At 51.9% G+C, this 23238-nt stretch overlaps 1 protein-coding gene and 1 long non-coding RNA gene across 7 annotated transcripts in view; one reads left to right on the top strand and one right to left on the bottom strand.

Moving 5' to 3' along the window:
- Positions 1–23238, bottom strand: part of InR (Insulin-like receptor) — a 194571-nt gene that overhangs the window by 72274 nt on the left and 99059 nt on the right. The gene's annotated exons all lie outside the window — the stretch shown is intronic.
- On the top strand, positions 11862–14133 carry LOC149341381 (uncharacterized). The gene is made up of 2 exons (XR_016282925.1): positions 11862–12247; positions 13076–14133. It is a non-coding gene; the product is annotated as an uncharacterized LOC149341381 (long non-coding RNA).

Below are 23238 nucleotides of genomic sequence, written 5' to 3'. Positions count from 1 at the left end.
AGAATAAGTAGTGAAGAAGACAGCAGAACGAATAAGAGAAAAAGACAAAAGCCAAGCATAGAGATCGAAGACGAAGAGAAGAAATGAGGAAGAGAAAGGGTGAATGTTGCAACTTTATATCCTGGTTTAGACAGTCATTTTGTCTTTTATTTTTTTTTCTCCGAGCACGCGTCACAAACTGCGGAACATGTCTCGTGGGGCACTTTCCATCGAATCTTCAACCAGTCTCCGAAGAGCGTGGGGGCGACTAACGCGTGAATGCGTTGTAGGTCGGCGAATGTTCCGAGGCTAATGAGCGCAAGTGACTAAAACCCATACACACACACACACGCACAAAAAAAAAAGAGTCGGTCTGCCTCACCTGTCAAGACAATTTCTCAAAGTTGGATTATTTCCCCAGTCGTGCCAACTTAGATACAAGGATGCCCGGCGGGGGACCTCTAGCCGCGTAGGAGGAGCGCACGACATCCTTCGTGAGCAGCACGTCTCACCGTGTCGCAATAGGCGATGTAAATTCTAGATTGAAAGAGCGCCAAGACGACAACACGCGAGAGACACCAACGCGAACTGATAGGCCAGTCGGTCTGACATGCTAGTGAAACAGCGCAGCGCAAGGGCAGAGAAAAATAAAATAAAAAAACCTAACACAGCGCTGTGTTACGTCTCCTCTTTGATCTTGTGACGTTTCACTACCCCGAAAGACGACACACACTGGCGCACTTTCTTTTTTAAAGAAATAGCTAGGCTCGCTTTACGTGGAAGGTACTTCGAAACGGTATACACTGTACACTGGGTTCCGCTATTCCGTTTTCAAAAAAATTGCGCCTGTTCGTCGTGTATTGTCGTCTTAGCGCTAATTCAATCCAGAACGCGCACCAACTCGCCCCGACAGTGTGCCAACCCGATGTAAACGCGCAGATAAACGGCTTCTAACGTTCCTCGGGGACACAGGGCTTATCTCCACCCTTGTCAGCACGCTCAATTGCGTCCGCACATGTGCGTGCGTTAGTGCCTATCGTTTCATTCGCAGTCATCTGGAGTGGCCTGCCGGGAGTTATGACCTGGCGCGAATCTGCTGTCAACGCTAAAGAATGCCTGTTCCGCTGACCCACTGAAGAAACCGGAGAGTTTCAAACGGACGCGGGGATTCGAATCAAAGCGCCTCCCGCTTATATGAGGCATTTGCTCGGCCGCTGGGCCACCACAGTGTTGTGGCAACGCAGCCACCCAAAGGGAACTTGCATGGTGTTGACTGTGCTGACTGGCATGCAAACCAGTTAGCCAGGCTGAACGAAAACATGCATGTGGAAAAGTCTGAAAACTTGCGCTCGTACATGAGCATTCCCCTCTTTTTTTTTCTTCTCCTTGGCATAACGTTATTTCCGCCTTCACGCTCCCTCTAAAGGCAGAAACAAAAGGCACGGGGGTCTCCAGCGCGCCAATCTCGATTTTGGTTATATAGATATACAGGGCGTTTCGCTTTTCAATTTCACTTAACCCGATACCCAGGTTAGTATTTACTTGATCCTGGGGCCCGCAGCACGCCTAGCATACAGGAAAGAAAGCTTTTCCCCACAACCTTTCAGGGCTTTGAATGACGAGCGGTGCGACAGATGACCTCACATTCTTTCGCAAGACAACGGAGGAATCCACCTTTTTTTTTGCCTTTCCACGGGCGCACAAACCTTATTCATAGACGTTACAACGTCATGGGCTCCGCAGTGACATCGAAGGAATTAAGAAGCCACGCGAGGAAGAAAGCCTGCGCGCGCTCGGGAGCAGGTAGACTTCCTCGCCGCGACCCGCACTAGCGCACGGAGCTCGGGACACGTATCCGCGCAAGCGAGAGGACGTGATGCGCATGACGTTACCGCGCAGGCTGGCGACAGAGCTTCGCGGAGACTGCGTTTTCGGGCAGTCGGCGCGAAATTCTGCGTAAGCGCGACTCTTCTTCCAGGGAGCACTGTTATGCGCGAGAATCATGCGACTCGGCGTCTTGATTCTCGCGCAACCGCGCCGTTCTGCGGGCGGTTCTGTGTATCTGGAACGCAGTACGTGACTACCTTTCGCATGCACTGACGCACAGACGGGCAGGTTAGGAGGAGATTCAAAGCAGAGCACTGCGGCCGCGCCCGTTACGGCGACGAGACTGGCCCGTTTCGCATGCCTGGGAGGGACACTGCGAATTCTGTCGGCCTGCGACTGGGGAGGGCCGTCGCCGCAGACGGTCTGCGATCGAGTTCCATCTGGTTAGAAGTCAGTCGCAGCGTCGGTGTGTTCGCTCTGCTACTGACCAATGGGAAGCGCCGAGACGGCGTGTGACGTGGGGTCACGTGGGAGCTGTTGCAGCGGCGGAAGCAAAACTTTGTAGCAATAAAAACATACGAAATATTGCCTCGCATCTAAAAACACGCTGGTCATAACGCCATCATCACATTCCATGCAGCGCTTCTGTCGCGTTTAATCGTGGGTTGCCTATCCGAATGAAGATCGAGCAACCTTGCGTGTGCCTCCGAACGAATTCGCTGGGTACGCGTTGCATGTGAAAGCACTGACCGAAAATCGCACTGCAGCGTCACCGACTAGGCCAAGATCAAAGGGAGGAGGAGGATGATGATAACAATGCCAACATTTACGCTCACGATGATGATGATCCTTATGACGACGACCTTACGCCGAACAAGAGATTGCTCGCAGTCTTCTTGTTTGTTCGACGGCTCGTCGGCTGCTGCGTTTTAACCGCGTATACACCATCACTTCCGGCATGCGTCGGAATGGAGCCGAGCCGCAACCTGCTTATGCCGCCCACCGGTGTCTTGAGCAAGACGCATTCGCGCGACAAAAACAAGACGGTCCGGGATTACCCCAGCAGCATGGAGAGTTGTTCCAGCGTTTCGAAAGGAGAAGATCTATACACGAGAAGCCGGCTGCCTTCCTGTTTTGTAAAGCTCGAATGAAGACGCGAGCGAGCTTGGGACATAAATAGCGCTTCTTTCATCTCCCTTTTATCGGCCGAAGAATCGCTTCGTACGGCAGTACCGCAGCTTATACTTGGAAGACTGCAGCGACCGCTTACGGCAGGGCGTGCAACCAACGTGTACGTCTGCATTTTTTTTTCTTTCTTTTCTGGTGTTTAACGTCTGAGAGCGACTCAGGCCGTCTCAGCGTGACAGCGAAGGTCAGACTGTGTTGAAGTGAAACCAAACCTTCCAAGGAAACAAGCGTGCGATTCAACTGGTTGGTTTGGTTTTGGGGGGTTTAACGTCCCAAAGCTACTCAGGCTATGAGGGACGTCGTAGTGAAGGGCTCCGGTTATTTCGACCACCTGGGGTTCTTTAACGTGCACTGACATCGCACAGCACACGGCCATCTAAATTTCGCCTCCACCGAAATTCGGCCGCCGAGGCCGGGATCGAACTCGCGTCTTTCGGGTCAGCAGCCGAACGCCGTAACCACTGAGCCACCGCGGCCTTCTTTTTTTTTTTTTTTTGTCTGCAGGCGCATCAATTATATTCCAGAGAAGCTCATGCCGGTTCGTGCTCTGATCACGCGGCTGGCGCAGTTCGCTCATCGTCACATTTCCTCGAAATGTATCCGGGAAGAAGAAGACGTAAAAAGAAGAAAAATAAGAACGGTCCGCGGCTTCACCGAAACGTCCTTCACATCTCGCTAGATCCTGCTCTGCGAGGAGCGGCGCAGCATCGCTGCCGACGCCGTTGTGCCCGTACATTTGTATCTTCTTTCTCGGAACTGCAATAATACAGAGACTTTGCGCAGACGGAGAGCCGTACGGACAATACGCCAATGCGTTGCCGTGCTTCCCAAGCCAGGGCGTTTGCCTCCGTACGACTGAGCTAAATATCTCTAATAACGTTAGGAGAAGGTAAGTGACGCCAACCAAGTAAAATACAGGAAAAACACGACGTTTCGGGACCGGCTCGGCCCCTTCTTCACGGTGTGACTACGGGCGAGCGCAGCTTGGCTTTTTAAGCCCCTGTGTGGAGGACCTGCGGGTCAATGGCCGCAGCCCATGGACGTAGGATGAGGGGAGAGTCCCCAGGGAACGATTAACATTCTCTCGTGTTTGCTGTATGTGCCACGACTCGAGTAGAAGCCTCCTGCGTGGGTTAGCTTCCGTTTCCAATACAATGGTGCTGTCGAAGTCAATTGGGTGGTCACACCCTTCACAGTGTTCGGCCACGGCGCTGCGTTGACGATTCATGTGACGGACGTCCGCTTTGTGTTGGTTCATCCTTTCCGCGAAGTTCTTCGTTTCCCCTATGTACGACGCCGGGCAGACGGAACACGGAATTTTGTACACGACGCCCTGGGCCTTTTCTCTGGGCTGCCGGTTTTTTGGGCGGGGGAGAAGGCGACCGATAGTGCTGGTCGGTTTGTGCGTTGTCAGCACCCCTTCTTTTCCGAGAATGCGACCGAGCGTCTCGCTCACGCCTCTCACGTAGGGGATGCAAACACGTTTCCGCTTCTGGCATGTGTCTGAGGAAATAATAGACCGGATTTTGTTTTGCCTTTCTTGTTTCCTGATAATGCGCCGGATGAATGAGCTTGGGTAGCCGTTCTTTTGGAGGTCAGAAATGACTCGGTTCTTCTCCTTCCTTTTTTCTTCACTTGAGGAACATATGGAGTCGGCTCTCTTCAGTAATGACGTCACGACAGATGCTTTGTGCGGGATGGGATGGTTCACGCCTACGTGAGAGGCGTGAGCGAGACGCTCGGTCGCATTCTCGGAAAAGAAGGGGTGCTGACAACGCACAAACCGACCAGCACTATCGGTCGCCTTCTCCCCCGCCCAAAAAACCGGCAGCCCAGAGAAAAGGCCCAGGGCGTCGTGTACAAAATTCCGTGTTCCGTCTGCCCGGCGTCGTACATAGGGGAAACGAAGAACTTCGCGGAAAGGATGAACCAACACAAAGCGGACGTCCGTCACATGAATCGTCAACGCAGCGCCGTGGCCGAACACTGTGAAGGGTGTGACCACCCAATTGACTTCGACAGCACCATTGTATTGGAAACGGAAGCTAACCCACGCAGGAGGCTTCTACTCGAGTCGTGGCACATACAGCAAACACGAGAGAATGTTAATCGTTCCCTGGGGACTCTCCCCTCATCCTACGTCCATGGGCTGCGGCCATTGACCCGCAGGTCCTCCACACAGGGGCTTAAAAAGCCAAGCTGCGCTCGCCCGTAGTCACACCGTGAAGAAGGGGCCGAGCCGGTCCCGAAACGTCGTGTTTTTCCTGTATTTTACTTGGTTGGCGTCACTTACCTTCTCCTAACATTAAATTTCCCAACCAGACAGACTTCTGTCGAATGTTTTCTTTTGAATCTCTAATAACCCACACCAGCTGGGAATCGAGAACTATGGGAGTGAGCGGCGGGTGCGAGACGGGCGTGCCGAGTCCCTTAGGATGTTTATGGCTAAGCTAAAGACTCACGCGGTGCTTTACCCAGATTGCTCCTTCGTGTGTTTCCCGCCATCCGCTGCAGCTACGGAAGAGAGGGGGCAGGGGGGAATGCTCGCCTCTCTAGGCTGCCTCGATGCAGAGGCTGGATCGAGGCACCCTACGCCCCTCCCAGCCCCACGTTACGGGAACTCGGGCGTCAAAGTCAAAGTCATTTTATTCAGGCAGCAGTAATAGGTGCCTAGGAGGCAGACATAAAGGCAAATTAATGCCTGACTCAGTGTCGGCCCCCTTCCCCCCTTCCCAAACACATCACTCAACAGCAGGTACAGTCAGATCGTTAAACAAAGTTTCGATCAACATAAAAGGAACACATTAATACAGCATAGCATACAGGGCTAAGTCACACTGCGAGGAAACAAACAGCCAGAATAAATCGCATGCAGTAATAGGCAGAGAAAATAAACAAGCGGGAACAATAAAACATTCACAACAAAAACCATCTGGTGTCTACTTGGAACCCAGAAAAAAAAAGGAAATAGTCAAAATTGTGTGCTAAAAAAAAAATGTGTTAATGTTTCTTTTAAAGGCTAGAGCTGAAGAACTGTCAGTAATGATATTCAAGTAATGCGTGAGGTAGTACAGCGAGTAGATGTCGTCACAGCCGGGTGGTAGTATAACCACAAGGGACATGTAGCTGCGCTTCTTCTTGCAAAGATTTTGCAGTAAAACCAAGCTGACTATATACATATACGTGCGATCTTAAAAACACGCACAAGGCAGGCGCACAAAATGACGACGAAATCACGAAGCTAATCTCCCGCGCATCAAGGCAGAAATTCACAAAGCTGCTATTCCCCGAGAAACTTTTTTTTTTCTCTCTTTCACGAAAGGCACCAGACCGGATAATTGGGGTGGATGGGGTGAAGGCGGTTGGGGGGAGGGGGGAGTAGACCGTGTGCGCTATGCCAGCCCGGTCGGCGGCGGCTACACGGCTCGTTCCATAATCCTTCCGCCTCCCATCCGGAAATCACGAAGGTGACCTCGCGCCGCTGGCCACGCGCTTCCGCGTCTGGCCGCTGCCCTCGCCGACGCGTCGTCGTCCTTGCGCCGCCGCGTCCCCCCCCCCCCCCCCCCCCCCCCGCCCCTCTTTTCCAGGCGCCGACGCCGGTGCAGCCACAAACAACTGCGACCGAAAGAGTGCAAAAGCAGCACGGCCGAGACACGCGGGGCCTCGAACAGCAAGAACGGCGGCGTCAGACTAGGAGGAGGTGGGGGGGGGGGGGGGGAGTCAATGGCGGTCGCGGACGCCGCGCAGAAGCGGCACAAACACAACGCACACAGGCGGGACACAACAGCAGCGGAGCGCGCGCGCGTAATGCGCAGGGAAAGGCGAGAGCGGTGCAGGCACAGACGACGACGACAACAACAGGAAGGCGGCGAAAACGGAGACTCCCAAAAGAAGCCACGCGCGCTGTGTCGGGAAGGGGGTCGTCGAGCAGAGGGGGGAAGCTCTTGCATCCTTCTGGCGGCGGTGCTTCTTTTATACCGCGGAGAAGAAGAGATCGTGCGGGCCGGGCGCACGGAGAGAGCGGCGGCGACGATCAAGGCAAGCCAGCGTGGCGGCGGCCGACGAAACAAACAAACAAACGGCGCCAGTCACGCGCGCTCAAACAAAAGCGAAGCGGAAACACGGCGCGCTCTCGAGACACTTGCGTGTCCCTACGCCCGGCGAGAACCCGCGGGATGATGACGACGCGCGCGCGCATAAAAGACAAAAGGCGCCATCGCTGCAACCGACGCCGCTGGTGGCGGTGGCACATACGAGGGGGTACCCAAAAGAAACCGGACTAATTTTCTGGTGGGCAGCGCTTTCGTAGTACCGTGTTTTTCCGCCAGGAGCGCAGAGAGCGAACATTCCAGAGTCAGCCAGCCGAGTGGCACCGCTGAAGGTCAGACGTAGTAGTGTCGTCTGCGTTTACAGTGATAACTGTTTTCTGTGAGTGTCGTTTTTTTCAATGACTGGTTTTTGTGAACAGCGTGCGGCGGTGAAATTCTGCTTTCTGCTCGGAAAAAATGGAACAGAAACTTTTGAAATGTTATAAACAGCGTACAAGGATGATTATATGGGGAAAAGTCAAGTGTTTGAGTGGTTTTCCCGTTTCAAAAATGGTGAAATGTCAATTGATGATCAACCTCGTTCTGGTCGTCCTTCCACGGCCCGAACACAAGAAAATGTTAAAAAAATTCGTGCAATCATCAACGAAGATCGGCGACGGACGATTGAAGAAATTGTGGAGCTGTCGGGAGTGACTTGGAGTTCAGTGCAGCGAATTTTGACAGATGATTTGGGAATGAAAAAGGTGGCTGCCAAATTCGTGCCACGACTGCTGACTCCTGAACAAAAACAAGGTCGTGTGGAAGCATGTTGTGCTTTGAAAGAAGAGTCCCGAAATGATCCAAACTTTTTTTCAAAAATTATCACAGGTGACGAAACTTGGTGCTTTGCTTACGATCCTGAATCAAAGCAACAATCAAGCCAGTGGAAAACTCCCAGTTCGCCTCGCCCCAAGAAAGCTCGTCAGGTGAAATCAAACCTCAAAACAATGCTGGTTTGTTCTTTCGACGTGAGAGGAGTCGTGCATTCAGAGTTTGTTCCGCAGGGTCAGACAGTTAACCAGGCGTTCTACTTGGAAGTTTTGAAAAGATTGCACAACAGTGTGCGGCGGAAGCGGCCTGATTTGTGGCAGTCGGGTGACTGGTTTCTCCACCATGACAATGCCCCTGCTCACTCAGCCTTGTCTGTATGACAGTATTTGACCAAAAATGGTATGACCCCTGTTCCTCACCCCCCATACTCACCGGACCTTGCCCCCTGTGATTTTTTTTGTTCCCCAGAATGAAAAAAACACATGAAAGGAAAGCGTTTTGTTGATGTTGAAGAGGTAAAGAAAAAAACGACGGAGGCGCTGTCAAGCATCCCAAAAGATGAATTTAAAAAATGTTTTGAAAAGTGGAATGAAAGATTAGACAAGTGTATTAGTGCAAGTGGAGAGTACTTTGAGGGAGATTGAAGCCCTGTACTTAAAATGCGAATAAATCGGTTTTAAAAAAAATAAGTCCGGTTTCTTTTGGGTACCCCCTCGTATATCACGTACGCAGTTCGCGCTCGCCCACCCCGTCGAAAATAATATAACCATCAAGGAGGAGTGCGCCGCCGCGGCTGCCGAAAATGAGGACGTGCTGGTTGGTTAAGGCCGCCGGAGCAGCCCTGCTTTCTTTTCTTTAATTTTTTTTTCCCGCTCTCTGTTTTCGGATGTCTCGTTCATTCCCAGAGGACCCGAGGAGGAGTCTCGAAGAGAGGCGCAGCTTTCTCGCGCCCCCCCCCCCCCCCCTTCCCCCCCCCCCCCCCCCTCATCGTTGTGGGCGCAGAACCGGCCGTAAAAAGGGCGCTGTCCCTGGAGAAATAAAGGACGATGACAGAGCTTCCCCTACGGTGATGTCGGCAGGTACTTAAGACAAAAAAAAAAAAAAAAAGAAAACGGCGCAGAAGTCCACGAATTATGGGAATGGCAAAAGACAAGCGCTGAAGTGGCAATTTGACGGAAAGTTTCACTCTTATATGATATGGTCCTTCAGGATAAAGGAGTGGATTCCAAGAGAAGGCAAGCGTATTAGGGGGCGGGAGAAAGTTAGGCGGGAGAAAGTTAGGCGGGCGGATGAGATTAAGAAGTTAACGGGTGGCCGCAACTGGCAAATGACAGGGTTAATTGGAGAGACATGGGAGAGGCCTTCGCCCTGCAGTGGGCGTAGTCATGTTGATGATGATGATGATGATGGTAAACCACCGCCGACTATGCGTGCGCCATCGCACGCATATGTTGCTCATAGAGGAATAAGAACGAGCAGGGCATCAAAATCTTCGGCACCAATCGCACACGACGGTTCAAGAGTAGGCTAAAAAAATTCTAAACACGGAGAACGTCATTCCTCAGATTCCGAGCTGTGCTTTGTTTTAAAGGCGCCCGATGCTTCATTGGTCGAGTGATACATGTCACAAGACAATGAGCACCGTGCATGAGTCCGTGAAACGCTCGGATGATTTAAGCCTAAACTTATCCAGCGAAACGCGCAGGTGCGCTCATGACTAGGCTGTCAGTACGGAAGCACTTCGAGGCTACATTCTCCACACCTGAGGCGGCAGCGCCCCTCTACACTACAGACGCCTTAGGTCAGACCGCGCAGCACTGCTTATACGACGGTTGTACCGAAAGTAATGAAAAGTTGGTATAGGTTTTCTTGTTAACAGACATGCGCCGTTGAAATTATGCAAGCTTGTAGAGCAACTCTTTCTAAATATATAACGGTACTACTCAAGCCTCGATCAAGCCAGCGCATTTGGGCCAGCATCAGTTCTACTCGCAGTCACAGCTGCTGTTTTCCCGTTGCATTCTTCAACCTGACATCCCCTGTTCAGAGCTTTTAATTCATCTAAGCACATTCGGTTGCCTTCTATGGATAAGGGACAGCCTGAATCCTTGCTTCGTCACAAACCACATGACAGCCCATTTGCTACTCCTCCGAATCTATTAGCTACATGCAGTGGAAAAGATCCATACGTTACCTAAAACAAAAACAAAAAACGAGCGGTTATTAGAGTAGAAGAGTTACTCTACAAATACACAGAATGTGAACGATGTATGTCATGTAATAAAGAAGTTATGCTAACTTTTGCATTACTTCCGGTATCGGTACACATCTGTCAGCCCAACTCTAAGTGTTAGCAAGCGTACTCAGTGGGAAGCTACAATGCCTCGTGGGGGAGGATTTCTCTCGAAAATTTCAACTCCCGCTTCGCGCTCACGACGCGGATACCGACGCACACAAATAACCGCGAGAACCTTTCAATATCGAAGCGCACAGGCTCAGTAGGCTGCAAGCCAAGCGAACTGCGACGCCTTCCACTCTCTCTTTTACACCACCGAGCTCAAACCGTTTGCCGCGCACACAAAACGACGACCCCGATGATTCATCGTTAAAACTGTCAGCACCAACCGGCTCAGAGAGAACGCATCTTTCCTCAAATTTAAAAAAAAAAAGAAGAAGAAAAGATTTGAAGCACGGTCCCCACACATATTTCTATTTCAATATCCTGTATTTGTACACATAGTGCATACTTCCGCCCTACCCCTATCCTTTCTTCTATCGCTCCCCCTTTCTTTCTCTCTCACTGTCCTTTATTCCCAATATAGCCGCAGCTCAGGGGCTTCAGGTTTCGATGGCAGATGCTGCGCGGCTAGCAACATCTGTTCCTTCCATTTTTATTATTATTATTAATAAATATCCACTAACAACAACAACAACAACAACGAGCGCGGCAAAACAATGACGCCATAAACGACAGGGACACAAATATCACATATCCCATCGTGCCAAACTTCGTCCTATGTCACCCACGTGCTTCGCCGTCCCTAACAGGTTGCCGTACACACACCACAGATGTTTCGTAAACAAGCGGCCGCGTCTGCGCTGCACGACGGGCTGAGCTTCAGGAGTGCTTTGTTACCTCCTGACAGACGCTTTGTAAACAAACGGCGCGGTCGCCAACACCGCATTTTCGTTTTGCATATGCGCGCTCCGCGAAACAAGTGGCGCGGGGTCGCCGCTCGCAAAAAGCCAGTCCAGAAGCTGGGCTGAAACAAGGGTAACACATTCCGCGCGGAATACGCGGCACTTCCGCGACCAACTCCGCAGCCGTGTTCGGGCGAACATCAAGCGGCAAAAGGTCGCCACCGCACGTATATCGTAACGAAATGTTCCGACGATGCAGAGAATTGCGCGCGAGTTGGTCAGATCATTCGGAACGACGCACGAAGGACGAACGAACAAATGTTTTGTAGCGAAACTACATCGGCCACGAACTTGCAATTTCGCTGTGGCGGTGCTCCGAATAGGCACGGAGACTGAACTTGAGCCGTCGCCTAGCAACCGCGCCATCTGGCATGACGTCACACCGCGCGCCTCGCCGCCGCCGCCGTTTGGTGTGACGTCACACCGCTTGCCTCGTCGTTGTGCTCGCCTCCGCTCTCGCTACGTATATTACGTTAGCTGGCAACGTACGTTAGCTGGCATAGCCGAGCTAAGCCACGGCCAATTTTTATTAACTAACCCAGCCGACTCTCCCAAGACACACAACGAAGTTCCCAGCCCTTCCCGTCCCACACTTCGATGGCCCGTTCCCCGAAGCTCAGCTATAATAGAGCGACCCTGATCAGAAAAAAAAAAAAAAATGGCGCAACTGCATATGGCACAAAAATATGCCCCCGATTCCATCGAGGCTACTGTCATCTCGTTCGCCTACTACTTCCTCTTCCCATTCTTCTAATTCACCTGGGTAAAGAACAGTCTACAGCCCTTCCTACCTCTGTGGGCCATGCATATAGCAGTGATGGAAGTGCTGCGCCAATTGCGCCAAACTGCGCCAAAAGAAAAATGCTGCTACATGTTGCGCCAAACAGGCATTTTTATTAGTAATTGCGCCGCATCTGCGCCGAAACGGCGCTGCGAAAACGAAGGCAAAAAAACGTCAAGCGTCAAGCCACACAGAAACCGAAAACATGTCTAATATCATCATTATTGAAAATCCAGGGAAGCCTGTTGTAGCCTTGGCCGTAGCCGGGTCAAGCCGCGCCCGCCTCCATGTTTACACGGCGCACGTTGGCAAGCTGTTCGTCGTGTTTCCAGTGTTAGAACACTGTAGTCGTGTTCTTTGTGGGCTGCCTTCAGGTTCGCTACCGGGTACATGGCGCTTTCAACGATCAGAGGTAAGTTTCGAATATTTTTCAGGGTGATTTATGTACCCTTTTGTAAGATCGACACCGCGTTTAAACGTTCTTGAGTTCCTGGCGCAAGTCAGATGGCGATATGACTGAAATTGCGTCACCTTTTCCCGGGCGCGCGTCTCGCCAGTTCTTTCAGTCACGGTAGCGGTGTTTATCGTTATGCGGCTGGAGTCGGCACTGTGCACGCGGAAACGTCCTCAGTCACGACGTTGTTGCGCGACGTCGAAGGCTCGGTACTTCGCTGTTGTTGTCCATCGCGTACTGTGGCAACGCGGTGTTGGCAGCATGAACAGCATAACGAGCACGCTTTGCACCCTGACTCATTTTCCGTTTCTGACCGAAATAACGCAGAGACCTAGACTTTTTCGCACCAGTGGGCACGGAGAACTACTCGACGACATTAGGGTTAGCACGCTTCAGGTGGCAGGCGCGGGCCTTTATTTTAGCCGATCGAAAACAACCGCATTGGTCACTTGGTTTAAATCGCAATAGAATCGCACGTTGCGTATAATTTTTGTACAATTTTTCATGTTGCGTGTTGCTCGCGGTTGCTTAAAAGAAAGTAAAAATAAAAGCGCGGGCTTTCAAACGAGGCCAAATAGGCGCTGACGGAGCGCGTAGTTCGCTAGTAGCAGGCGGCCGAAACAGTGTGACTTCAGATTCAGACATCAGTTTAAAGGTCTTTGGCGCGTATTGGATTGACATGAAGTAAGCTTATATGTGTATATCTATTTGTATTTTACAATCCGAGCCAGCAGTTGTCAATTGTCAGTAGTCTGAAAAAAAAATTTTTTTTTTTCATTATTTCAGGGCGGAAAAGCAAGTTTAAGGCCCAGGTGCTAAATGAAGAGGATGCCAATGGTGACTGTATTGCTGTGTGGTGCAGAGCAGGACCAAAAGGGGAGGAGGCCACTTGCATTATCTGCAACAAAGTTATAAACTGCTCACAACATGGCGTAAATGCTGTGAAACGGCATGCTTCTAATAAGCAACACGTTGAAGCTTGCAAGCAACACAGAAATGAGCTGGGAGTTTTGAAGAAGCCTGCTGCTGCTCAAGCTCTGTTGACATCATGCCTTCTCGCAAGACCGGATGTATCTGAAGCAGATCGTGTCACATTGGCAGAGACTTACTTTGTTCTTGGTGTGGCTGTTTCTGGGATACCATATTCATGGGGGGACACCGCAACCTCGCTCTTCCCTCTGATGTTTCCAGATTCAAAGGTTGCAAAAGAATTTGACATGCTCACTGCTGTGAAACAGTCATATAAACGCTACCAAGAAAGACTGACTGCTGAGTGTGAGCCAGCTGCCAAAAGAAGCAAACTTGACCATGGCCAAAATTCATCAAAAGGATGTCAAAAGCAGGACCTGCAAATGGAGATTCAGTCAGCAAAAAAGATGTTTTGCAATGCAGAAGCATTGATTGCAAAAGGAATGAAGGCAAAAACTTTTGATGACATTGAAAGTGGCCAGGAACTACTTAAGAAAGGACAGGAAAGGCTTGCGGGTGCTCTCTGCAAGCTTGAAGCTTCAAAAGAAAAAGTGCGGGCTCGTAGAGTGTAACGTGCAGACTATTGTGAAATGTGTTGAGTGACTGACTACTTCAGGCTCGGATTGATTCTGAACTTCTACTTCTTTTGTGGCAAGTGTCATTAGTGACTGTGGTTTCTTCTAGTTCACATCATGTTGCTCCCCTTTTTTGGCTTTGATCTATTTCTGCCACAAGAACTGGTGCTTTAAATATTTAACTTGTTTTATCACACCATCTGTAACTATTCACATTCTTAATTGTCGATTTCTTGTCATTCGTGTTGACTGTTGTGTGAAATGTACAGTGTGTTTCATAATAAATAGCTGTAATTGTCAGTCGCTTCAGTGATGCTTTCAACACGGGAGGTACACTGGCGTAATTTATTCGCCATCTGCTCCAAAAACAACAATGGTTGCTCCAAACTGGTATTTTTTCTGCTCCGAAAACACCAATGGCTGCTCCAAACTGGTATTTTTTCTGCTCCGAAAACACCAATGGCTGCTCCAAACTGGCATTTTTACTGCTCCGAAATCTGCTCCAAAAAGTAAAATGCTGCTTCCATCACTGATATAGTGTGCTTTAACAAAGACCAGGCTGGCCTTTATCGCAACCCAGGAGCTCTGCAAATCCCAGAATGCGCCTCTGCATCTAAACACAATTTTCGACAACAAATCAATCCGCAGCGAATGAAGAGAAGCACACGTGCTACACACACGTTTCAGAACCGCCGCCTGCTTCGCTGTACTGATCACCAACGCTCGTACGCTCTAAACACGAATACGCCAGTATAGGAACAAGAAGTAAGTAAGCCGTGCCCTAGCGCACTTCCATTGATAAAATGGAGTGTGCTGGAAGACATCTTACTGCCTTTGTACTCCTTTCTGTGTAGAACGTAGCCGACGAACATGCAAAAAACGAACGGTACAGTCGCGAAAATTCCAACTTGTCTTATGCGTTCCCAAACGGGAACGGATGGAAATTCGGCGCTGTATAGCACATCGGCACTACACAAGACCATCGCAGATTGACAAGTTCTGAACAAAAGGATCACCCCAGAGAGCGATCATTCAGGGCAACCGCTGCTTCCACCGACAGCACGAAGATCAATGCGTCGGCACAAGGCCAAGCCGACTCACTCTGTATTTTCTTTTTTTCGGGCGCCAATATCGCCGCCGTCACCCCTAAATTCCCGATTCGCACGTCAATCGGCCACGACGACGATACTTGCGAGGTGCCATTTTTTCCGCGTACAGATATAGTCTCCCCAAAGCGTATACGTAGCGAACATGGGACATAATACAATTTTTAAGTATACGCGCGGTAACAGCTCGGAAGTGCGGTATCCCACTTCATGAACACCTAAGCGACGCAACCGGCTGAGAGTGTGACGCGCGCCGGCCTACCATTCGTTCAAAGTAAGGAGCGGTGACGTCAGTCGCTGAGATCCTGCATGCTCATCAATGAACGCCGGGGCGCAGCTGGTACGTCGGAAGTCTCAGCCCACGTGAGCGCCAGCCTCGCTTCTTATCAGGACGCCCGAAGAATTCTACAAAAAAAAAAAAAAGAAGTCCTGAAGCGACACATGGGCTGCGAGGTACGCCGTAGTGCAGGGCTCCCGATAAATTTAGACCATCTGCGGATCTTCAGCGAGCGCTGACGTCGCACAGCACACGGGCACCTCTTGCGTTTCACCTCCATCGAAATACGGCTGCTGCGGCCGGGATCGAACCCGTGACCTTGGTATCAGCTGCCGAACGCCAAAAACAATGAGCCATCGCCATTGACATCGCGCGTGCGTACTTGGTGCTCAAGGTCGGAGCCGAAACTGAGCGTGATGCGTGCCCACAAAATAGACTGCGCTAGAGGAAACTACGTTTCGAGCCGTGATCACAGGGCCAGTTACGTAGGAGAGAAACCAGGAAAACAAAACTGCAAAATAACTTCGCATCCCTACTCCTCTCATAAATCATGCCTGCAAACGTGCGAATCGGCCCGCTCTCCGATGAAAAGCCCCGGACACTGTATGGCACGAAACGTCACGCATTCGCCGAATCCGTTACCAGCATTTTGTTTTAATGCGACGGCATTAAAAACCTCTTCGGGAGGGACGGGGAGTGACGTCACAAGACCCGATAATTCCCACTGGCTGGAGAGAAGTGACGTCACCAGAGTAGACAATTCCGTTTGACTGGAGCCTCTCAGTCGCCTAAAATTCAGGGTTTCGGTGCATCCCGAAAGGCACGATTTTTCACACGTACTAATCACACCTATAGACTGAAGTGGAAGCGGCAAAAGCAGAACATGACGGAAGTAGATTTGATCGAATCCATCGCGAAAGACCAAGAGAGGAGACTCCCGTGGCGTTCAAGCCGCCAGGAACACGGTTATTTTGCCAATGGCGTCATTGCAATACACTAATCACAGCTCGTGGGAAGACTCATCGTACAGCGACCCGTAAAATCGATAACAGAAGCCACTACTGCGAAAGGCAACGTCGCCGCTGCAACGCTACACCTCCCGGAAACAAGTTCCAAGAATGTTCAGGAGGCAAGGCCAACGCCGCCCAGGGCCAAAGCGGAAAGCGGCAGCAGCCGCCGCGGCGGCCGCCCGCAACCGAACCGCGCTTTCACAGGGCCCGTTCCGGAAATTGCCGCACTTGTCGAATTCCATCCGGCATCGCGCATTCCTAGCGACGGTGACCTCACCGGGCCGACAGTCGCACGGGATCGAGGAAGAGGAGGGACACGTAAGGAAAGAGGGGGAGAGGACGGTTATCGTAGTGCACCGCTGGGGCGCTGCGGATTCGCTCGAATGGGCCGCCGAGGGCGGTGTGCTCTTGAATGGGAAAGAGAACTTACTACGAGAAATGGACGTGCGCTCTATGAATGCGCCTCGACCCGTTTGCCGCGTTTTCCGACAGCCGCGCCAGAAGAGAGCTACGTAACCCGCAAATGGACGATCGCCCTGCACAAGTGGCTATCGTCTACGCGCTTCCCGGGGCTGACACACACACACATACGTACAGTGGTGAGCAGCCTTGTCTAGAGCGCTTGAGCAGTGCGCACTTGGTAACAAAAACCTAAATTAGAGAGCAGCCCCTCATTACAGGGCAAAGTTTTCGTGCCTGCTTTGTTTACGAGGCTATCTGGCGCTACTTCCGTGCAAGCGTTGCAGCTGGACCCTAGAGGCTGCCACAAAATCTGGATTTGTTTGCAAGGAAGTGCACCGCCCGAGCGCTCTAGACAAGGCTGCTCACCACTGTACCTGCCGCGATGGCTCATCGGCAATGGCGATCGGAAAAGGCCGGGTAACGACGAGACTGCGGGTTCGATTCCCGTCGCATTTCGGCTGAGGCGAAATGCAAGAACGCCGCCGGTTGGGACTGAGCTAGTACGCGTTAAAGAACCGTACATTAATCCGGAGCCTCAAAATAATGTGTGTGCCTGTGTTGTGCTTTGTCACGTGAAGCGCGTTCCAAGCAATGGACGCTAGAAAGACACCCACATCGCTCCACGAGTGACGATGGAACGAAAAAGAAAGTCTGGTTAGCTACTTTAGCGGAGGCCTCTTCGTGACTTGCCAGTATCGGGGACGCATACATTGCCGGCTTTCTTCGCCGAGAGAGCGTACAGATGACATTTGTGCCATAGTTTTAAAAGACTGTCAAAGGCTTTTCATATCGCGACCATAATCATTTCTCCGACCTACATTATTACGATCAACTACCTTGACTGGCGAGCTGTCACCACCACCACTGCCGGCGTGCAGATAGAGATAGAGGATGAGAGGAAGAGTGGAAAGAGAGACAAGCCACGTCGACGAAAAACCGCGCCCCGATGATTGGTCAGCGTGCAGTGACGTCACTGCAACGCGCCCCGCTGAGAGGTCGCGAAATCGCATGCATTTGGATGGCCACCTTTCTCGTGATACTTTATTCAGCCTCGCAAAAGCGTGAAAAACCTCACTGCACTCTGGTCGGGTACAACTCAAGAACGAAGCGCCAAATGCCCCTCATATACGAGGCCTTGCGGCCAGTGGCGCCAGCCGATTCCCACGACGTCGCGGTTAATCCCTTAATCCGTGCTTAATCGCGCTCAACCCGCCACCCCGCTGGGATGTCACGCGACGTCGCCATTGGCTGGAAGGGGGGGGGGGGGGGGGGGGGGGAGGCCTCCTTCGAGGAGTAAATGCCGTTTTGCTCTCTCGAGTTGTGTTCCTTTCCGTTTCTTCGGCTCTTTTCAACGTTTCACCTCTCGAAGCCGCGCGCGAGCAGTGTGGTTACCGCGTCGCAGTTACCCCGGATTAACTTCGCTTACATACCAAAATCGCTTCCTACCTTTATCACGACAAGTAAAGTTTTCCCGCCACTAGGGCCGTTCGCTCAGACTCTACGAGAACCGCCGTGCTCTGCGGGAGCAGCGTTGGTGCGTCGAAAACTGCTTAAAACGAATGTCTCCAGCGGGCCTCCTGGGCGAGTTCAGCGTGCGAGAACGAATGCCGGAGTAATTTTCCAAACGCTAGAACTCCCGAGCTCCTCCGCGGAGGGGGCCACCCAATGCCAAGCATTCAGGGGGAGGTGGAACGTTCCGTGCAGGCACCTATACAGCTCGGCGTCCCCTACACCGCCGCTAACGTTTCATAAACAGATTCGAGGCTGCGTACCAAGAGAAGACTGGTTGGTTGAGTGAGGGGAACAGACGGCGGGGCTCGCCGCGTATCAGGAGCCGCCGATCGCCGCCTCGGAATCAGGTTTAGTCAGGCCACAGTCGTGGGTTCGGCGAACGTAAACCAATCGGGCCCACGAGGAAGCGGACGCAATCAGGCGCCCACATTCTTGAAGCGCCACGGCCGCGAAAGGAAAGAGCCGCGCATTCCGGACCGCCAGAGGAGATGCGAGCAGCGGCATTCCGCCGCGAATCCACGCGCGTGTCCCGAAGCAGCAGCAACGTCGGGTCGTGGAGCGCCGGCGCGGGCGCTAGGAATCCCAGAGCAGCAAGCTGCGCGTAATGCTCGAGTCCATGCATACTGAGGTCGTGAGCACAATCAAAATTCTTGGTGTAATCCTCCTCCAGCAGCTTACAATAATAGGGAGACCGCACGGACTCACAAGAAGCTCAGCAAAATAGTTGGATGTTAAGTAGCAATAGACACATGTTCCCTATTTATGTTAAAATACTAATACAACGCTTTGTTTGCCTCCAGCTTACCTACGGTCATTAAATACGGGGTACAAATCTTAATATATTAGTCATGCAGAAAATGGCACTATGTATTATTCCCAATGCATTCTACACTGGACACACTGACCCTCTCTTCGAGGTGTACACCATAAGAAAAAATCATGACCTTTATATACATAGATTTGAACGGGCGTTTTACTTCAGCACAAATAAGCATATTTTTACGTTAGTGGTAATCGCGAATCTACATCACAATGTACCCGCCTACGCACACGCCGCGCAGAAATGTGGAACTTTATAAAACGTAGTACAAATTACAGCGAACAAATGCTATTGGTTAATGGGGGTTTAACGTCACAAAGCGACTCAGGCTATGAGAGGCACCCCGGAAATTTGGCGGGGTTAAAGAACCTGCGGGGTTAAAGAACAGTGCACGTTAAAGAACCTGGAGTTCTTTAATGTGCACTGACATCGCACAATACACGGGCCTCTAGAATTTCGCTTCATCGAAATTCGACCGCCGCAGCCGGGATTGAACCCGGGTCTTTCGGGTCTGCAGCCGGGCACCATAGCCACTGAGTCACCGCGGCGGCTCGAGAGAGGTTATTAAATTCCTCCAATGAAAATAGTCACTGATATCCGAAATATGAACCCATCAGAATTTAAGGCTTTCCTACGTTCCTATAGTTAAGTATCATTGTATAAAATGGCATATATTAAAGAAAGAAAGAAAGAAAGAAAGAAAGAAAGAAAGAAAGAAAGAAAGAAAGAAAGAAAGAAAGAAAGAAAGAAAGAAAGAAAGAAAGAAAGAAAGAAAGAAAGAAAGAAAGAAAGAAAGAAAGAAAGAAAGAAAGAAAGAAAGAATATAACCACACGCCGACAGCCTTTCAGACGCGCGTGCGAAGCTTGGGTTTAGGGGTTCATGGGGGTTTAACGTCCCAAAGCGACTCAGGCTATGAGGGACGCCGTAGTGAAGGGCTCCGGAAATTTCGACTACCTGGGGTTCTTTAACGTGCACTGACATCGCACAGTGCACGGGCCTCTTGGTGGGGCTCCCACCAATGCGCCCTCAGCCTCTGTCCAGCGGCGCCACCACCGCATCCGCGGCGAACTTCTCCCTACCGTTCGCGCGTGTCCGGCAAGTCGGGTGGCCGAGCGCTCGCGTATCTCGGAGGCCCGCTCCACACACAATAATGCCGACATTGTCCATCCATAGCGACGATCAGCCGGCGCTTCCGGCGCAGGCTTCGGGTGGGGGAGGGAAGGCACCGCCGCCGAGTCCTCCCGATCGCTGCGCGCCTACTCGTCGCACGGCCTCTGGGATCCGCGCTAACCGCGCACAAACGGCAAGGAAAGACAGGACGCCCTCGAAGCAAATCCTGCGCGGTCGCATTCCTGGCGCACGCACGCACGCGAGCGCGCACGTCGGCGGCAGAAGGGGGGGGGGGGGGGGGGGGGGGGGGGAGTGTCGCCCCCTCTCGCGCGTGCGTGCGACTCCCGCCACGCCGGCCTTGTTTGACTGGACACGGCCGCCACGCTACGCGCCGCCGCCGGCCGGCCCTGTTTCTTCGTCAGTGGACAAACACGCGTCCCCCGGCGGCGGCGGCTCGGAAGGCCGTCTCCACGAGCCCCTCTCTCGACGGGAGCGGCTGCTGCTGCCCGCCCAGAGACGCGCTCAGAGAGAGCGACACGCCCGTACGTAAGAATAAATGCCGATTCTGTGCCACGCGGCAATTATCGTAATCACCCTTCCTCGCGCGGACTACGTTCCGACCAGGTGCTGAGAGCACGCCTGTTGCACGTGAGCGCGTAGAGCGGTAGCGCAGGCATCGCCCACTTATCTGGGAGAATCGGCACGTGCAGGTTTCCGCAGCTTCCTTTTTTTTTTTTTTTTCAAGGACCTGTATTTACTTTCCTTCAGACGTCTTTCTGCAAGAATACTTCACAGACCTTTCATTACAAACACTGCTCGCATGGACTCATTGAGCTGCTATGTTTATTAACCGGAGAGGGAAGCTCCGAAGGCGAGGCGACGGCGCCAGAATCGCGCTATTCTCACGCGCTCGCAAGCCAATCACGCATGTTTGTAAACCATAGCCTCGTACGCGCGGCTTCCCAGTCCACTGCTAGAGACAGCGGGATCGAGCATACAAGCTTACGCCAGTTCAGATGGCACACGAACACCGACGAACAGGAGAACCGCCAATGCTTCCTGTAATGTGCCTCCTGAAATACCCGTCACAGTGGTACGGGCGCATATATTCTAAGCTCCAGGTCGTCGGTTCAAAATACGGCGGCCGTATTTCGATGACTGCGAAATTTGCCATCGAAGGCGGTAAAAATTGGTCCGAAGTCCCTCTTCGTGATTCCGTGAAGCATGAAACGAGCGCGGCACTGCGGGGCTTCGTGCTCGCCACGCGCTGCTGGCCAGCCACAAGGTCACGGCGCCATCCTCTGAAATCACGCCCCTCTTCTTATGAATGCCGCGCGAAAGCATGTTCACCCAGGTCGACCGACGCGACGCTCTCTTGCGCCAACAAATTCCCGCAGCAACCGAAGTGTCGGCCTGAAATTACCACAATTTAAGACCCCGTGTCGAGCCACCGCAGCTGACATATCGCGCGCCAGCGTGTCCAGATATTAGAGACCTTTAGAATAGGGCGACCCTATATTCTAAATGTCCCTAATAGGGAGATTTAGCACAGCGCGATCCGCCACCACGATCCGCTGCTGCGAGGCACCACTCCGTCGCAATCCGTCGAAAGAAGATCACTTCAGAGTAGCATTGCAGCCCTCAGCGAATGCGGATTCATCCCTGCGGCTTTCTGACTTTGCGAGAAAAACAAAAATATGACAAGTATCAAAACCTATTTGCTGCCACATCCACAGCTGATGCTCAAACATTCGCGTTACACGCTCGTAACGGTCCTGCGATTTTTTTTTTTTTCCAACTCCGACTGTTATTAGTCCACTGTGTCAATCGTACTGCGCACTGCATGTCGTCGCTGTGCTGTGTACAACGTTGTCAGCTCTAAAGCAGTTTCTTCCGCTCTACAAAAAGGAGCGCAGCCGCTTTTTGCCGTCAGGCGCCAGCCTCTCCTTACACGTATACACATCTGAACGAAAGCGACAAAGACACGGCCCCGTATCGACGCGCGACATGGCGCGGCCGTCAGTAATGTGCCCGTGCGCAGATCTATATAGCGTGTGTGTGGCGCGCTCGCACGCGTCGAAAGACAATCAGCGCGCGCCGAGTGGCGTGGCCTCTGGCCCTCGGAACAGACCGGGTGGTCTCTTGGCATTTGGGGCTGCCGGCGAGGCGGCGCCGTCGAAGGCAAACTACTGCGCGGCCTTTTCCGCTCTCCTTGGGGACCGCGTTCGACCTTTTTGCGCGCTCGGCTCTATTCTCGGACAGAGCGCCGCGCCGCCCTGTGTGTGCACTGAGACACGCACGCTAGGCGCCGAAAAAAGAAAGGGAGAAAACAGCACCAGCGCTCGCGCCTTAATTGAATCGCGAACAACTAACGCGTCAGCGTAGGCGCATCAGAGTCCACACTGCGTGGACAACGCACGACATTCAGTGACCATATACGAGGCGCGAGACTGCCCCAACGAATCAAACGCGAAAATAGACTGACCTCGGCACACGCTCACTGCCCATGCGCAGAGAGCTTGTGCGGCGGCGGCCATAACGCACTGCAGTCACCCCGCTTCCCTCACCGGTTCAGTCCGGCTGTGAAGCACGAGGGAACCTTGAGACAAGCAGTCCATCTAGCCACCACATTATGGATTGTCGTAACATAGGGTACTGCCTGTAGAGGCGTCTTTCCTAGCGCACTCAGTTTCGAAGGAATGCGAGATGAAACACGAAAGTTTCACATCTTAGATAGTACGCTATATTTCCACAATTAAATAAGAGAAAAGGCAACAAACATTACTCCTTCAAATGAAATGTCAAGCTTCATTAGAGATAACCACCCATCGTAGCCCTCTTTCTTATCTTCCCCTTCCCCAGAACAGAGTAGCAGGCCAGGTAATCATCACCCATATCAAACTATGGAATTAAACTTCCCTCCCTTCATAAGGGGCGTATACTTACTTCCAAATAAACAGACTTTGGTTGGGAAACAAAACAAAATGTAAGGCGCGTTTTGCCTTACATTTCTGCGTTATCGTTATTTCTGCGTTATCGAGCTCTTTCCTTCCTTCATAAATCCTCCTTTTTTTTCCAAGCATTGCTAACATGCAGCATCCGACAAA

The sequence above is a fragment of the Amblyomma mixtum genome, chromosome 5 (genome assembly GCF_055824585.1).
Source record: "Amblyomma mixtum isolate Tamu chromosome 5, ASM5582458v1, whole genome shotgun sequence".
NCBI lineage: Eukaryota > Metazoa > Arthropoda > Arachnida > Ixodida > Ixodidae > Amblyomma > Amblyomma mixtum.
The sequence above is the reverse complement of the archived record's forward strand: the minus strand, read 5'-3'. Positions and strand labels throughout refer to the sequence as shown.